Below are 3881 nucleotides of genomic sequence, written 5' to 3'. Positions count from 1 at the left end.
CTCTCTCTCTCTCTCTCTCTCTCTCTCTCTCTCTTTCAAATAACTGGTTGTAGACAAGCCCATACATGAACTACTCCCTGTTCACAAGAGCAAACAATACGACTATAATTGCAAAGCAAAGAGTAGAAAATCCAAAACAAAAGACAGAAAGTTAAACAAAAGTAAATTATGTGAAAATGGAACAACTATTTAAACAATGGTAAACAAAATATCTATTAGACGGCCAAAAAAAGAAAGGGGATGAGACCTTTAATTAACCCCCCCCCCCACACACACACACACACATTTTGTATGCTTATTCAACTCAAGTAAACAAACAAATCACATTTTCTATGATGCTTTGATGTAGAAAAAGTAAACATATTTATCATGTTTAGTTATCCTGGAAAAAGAAAACATATTCAACATTATGTAAGTCAGAAAAGAGAGAATTTAGTTTTGAACAGTTTAGTCATGAAAAAGTAAACACATTCATTATGATTATTGGATTTTTAAGACAGTCATTGTTTTATTATTATTTTTGAAGTCGAAAAGAGAATAGATATTTGTTATGAATATCAAAAACCTAAAAATGAAAACATTTATTATATTGAACATTTTCATAAGACATTGTTTATGATTTTATTGAAGTCGGGAAACGAACAGACGAAGAAGAAATATTTCTCTATTATGCTCATTGATGTCGTGAAAAGAAAACATTGATTTTGCTGAAGTAAATACAAAACATTCCATAAGGTTATTTTTTAAGTTGAAAAAAGAACATTTTTAATTTGGTACTCTATTGAAATTCAGCCTTGAAGTCTGAGGAAAGAAGCAAAACGGTTTGCTCTCTGGTGTGTTTATCCTTCCCAACCGCTCGCTCGCTTCGCCTGAGCTATAGGACGTCCACTTTCTCGTGTCCACAGTTTCTGGCTATTTAGCAAAAACTACCTGCTTTATAATCACTGCTTTCATCATTTCTAAGTGCTCGTTTGTATATTTCTTTTTCATTAAGTATTAAGCTTTGACTGACCGGAGAAATTTCATGTCTTTTAATCTGCACGTTAAACAGATTATTCAAAGCGCCGTAATCCTTTGATCCTTTTTAAGATCACTAAATTCGTGGCTTAGAGTTACATTTTGCAGTTACGAAGGCATTCTAAACATTAAACTTTTAAACACATTTTGAGTACGGAAAAGACGTCCAGGGCGGAGAATCGCCAGCATTGTTGAACGTAGTGACCTCGGTTATGTAAACTCTTCTAAATTGTGTAAGATTGAAGCAGTGTCGGTTTTTGTTTGTTATAAATTATACAGAGACGAAATAATTAACGGCTTCAATTTTTTTGCTGGACAAAAAAAAATATTATACTCCTGAGAGTTAATAACATTTCAAACGTATGCGTAAATTTTCAGTGCATCTAGTCAAGTGATAACTGAGATTGAGAGGTGCAAACGTTGGCACAAGGAAGTAAACAGAGTATAGCTGTCATTTCATCAAGACGTCGAAAGAGCTCTTAAAAACACAAAATACAATAACACTCAACAACGCTTACCAAATACGATTTCTTTTTTATGTCAATATTTTAAACTCCGAAAATTCTTAAACAAAGCCATGACATTTGGAATAAATCACTCATCGTCTCCAATTTTTGCATGTTTTATTTATTTCTATAATTCTATGTTTTCTTTCGTGTTCTTTTCTATATTTATTTGTTTCTATGGTTGGGAAGCCAGGGGGAGGGGGAAGGGTTGTTTATATTGATGTGATAAAAATGTAAATGAAATAAGATAAGAAATGTAATCAGTGTGGAACAAGAGTGCGTGTTGCAGCGACGCTGACTCAATATATCTACTCTGTCCAGAGCATAGCGTCACTCAAAGAATATGAATAATTTATACGCTGACCTAGTCATAGATGTACACGTCATCTAATGTGTTCGAGGGAAATTGCTGATGGGAGACCCACAGGCTTCAACGAGCATCTGTCTCTTTCGCATTTTCCTGAATGCAATATATTATTTTACTTTGTATCTTCCTTCCGAGAAAGAAAGTAATGGGGACAAATATCGCCCGGAAATGATACGTTTTTCAAATGGGTATTGCCCCGTAACTATATATCACTGATCCAAGACGATTTCGGTTACTTACTTGCTAATGTCTTTCACCCCTCCCCCCCTCCAAGTATATAAAAGAATCATACATTTTCAAACGGGTTTTGCCCGTAATTATATAAGGACATCGGACCCTTATTAGACTCGCACCCTCCCCCCCCCCACCATCCCTCTTTCTATGTATAAATCTACACATCTGCTTGTGGATACAAAATTTTTTGGGTAAGTGATTAAAAACTGCTGCCAAAGTCTGAACTCTCTCAAGATGTGAACTTTGGTTGTTCCACAACGCTGAAAGATGCGCTATTTGGGGTTAAGAGTAATAACTTCGTTATTCCCAAAAATGTTATAGTTTTGTTCAATTCTGTTTCTCTATCTGAAACTTCAAGAGGCAGGCAGCAACATGCATATTACAAAATAGGAAGACTGATTGTTTTCTGACTCGTTTCGTGTTTGATTGTTTGAAACGTGGGACAACATTTCCTTTTGGTCTGCCTCTTATCGAACACATGATCACCCCGCTATATCCCAAAAAAATTGACAGAAACAACAGACTCACAACATGGACTTAAATTACAACATCCTAGACTGGGCACTGACATCGACGACACTCTTTGCTCTTTGCACTAGGGTGCACCATGGATGCGCAAATTTTGGGCAAAATACAAATATAGAGTGGTTAAAACTTTGTGGTGCAACTATTGTCCAATATTTTCGCAACTAGTGAATATAGATTCCCCTGCTTTTGCTCAATGTCTTGCGTCAATTTTGTCTTAACAGATAGATAATTCTGTAAACACCTGTTAGATGCATTCTGGAAAATTCTTTAATAACTACTAATTTAAAGAATCCTAGTGGGTGGTTTCTACACGTTTACAATTGGAGATATATTGGATTTTAAATCTAGTCCGTCAGTTTTGTTCTAGCCGTAGCACTATGTATATTGAGAGTATGTTTTTGTTTGTTTTAGTAGAGGTTTTACGGCGCTCGCACACTATAATATCAATTTTTTGTCACTGAAATGTTTTATTGGTGAGATGGGACGTACACCATGATATGCGTAGGCAAAGAGTATGTGGGAAGCAGGAAGTGCTGTGAATAATCTCATTTTCCGCGTAACTGAGATTTTAAGTATTTTAAATAAATTATGAAGAACATGTTTTAAAAAAAAATCTAGTCTCAATTGTTGTGGAAAAATAAGAGTAAATTAAGCCAAATTGATACAAATATCTGTGCATATTTTGAGTGACACTGATTCACCAGTTTAAGAGATGTTTGAGGATATGTTGCGCAACGAATTATTTTTACCGCACTGTAGAACTGTCTCGTGATAGTTCAGGGCGCGTGTCCTCTACGTGTCCTTCATTTGGTTCCAAATAGAATCAAAAGACACCCTCCATAGTAAACTGATATTTTGCAAGTAATGCCCAGCCTGGGATATTATAGTTCAAGTCTATGTCTCACAAAGACAAAGGAGAACAGAGCTGTGGGGGCAGGCGAAGCTACTTATTTTGAAATCAGGGCAGGAGGTAAAACATTGTATTTACTAAGTCTAAGTTAAAGGCATATGTCGCGAATGATGTCACTGTGACCCAATTGTAGCTCACTGAGAGCGGAGACCCTGGATATGCATACTAGGCCAAGTAACTTAATTAATAAGTCAGGGGAGGGGGGTAGATTTACCATAGTGTATTCCTCTCGAGAAATTGTTGAGGTAACCATGGAGAATCTGCATTAAGCTACACATGGATATTATTTGGGTTTAAAACCGCTATCAAAATTATTGGG

The 3881-nt window shown here is 35.9% G+C and overlaps 1 protein-coding gene across 1 annotated transcript in view; it reads right to left on the bottom strand.

Moving 5' to 3' along the window:
• The window catches only part of LOC101858123, a 156728-nt gene that overhangs the window by 53997 nt on the left and 98850 nt on the right, over nucleotides 1-3881 (bottom strand). The gene's annotated exons all lie outside the window — the stretch shown is intronic.

The sequence above is a fragment of the Aplysia californica genome, unplaced genomic scaffold, assembly GCF_000002075.1.
Source record: "Aplysia californica isolate F4 #8 unplaced genomic scaffold, AplCal3.0 scaffold00434, whole genome shotgun sequence".
NCBI classification, from domain to species: Eukaryota; Metazoa; Mollusca; class Gastropoda; order Aplysiida; family Aplysiidae; genus Aplysia; species Aplysia californica.
Note: the sequence above shows the minus strand (reverse complement) of the source record. Positions and strands in the feature narration are given on the sequence as shown.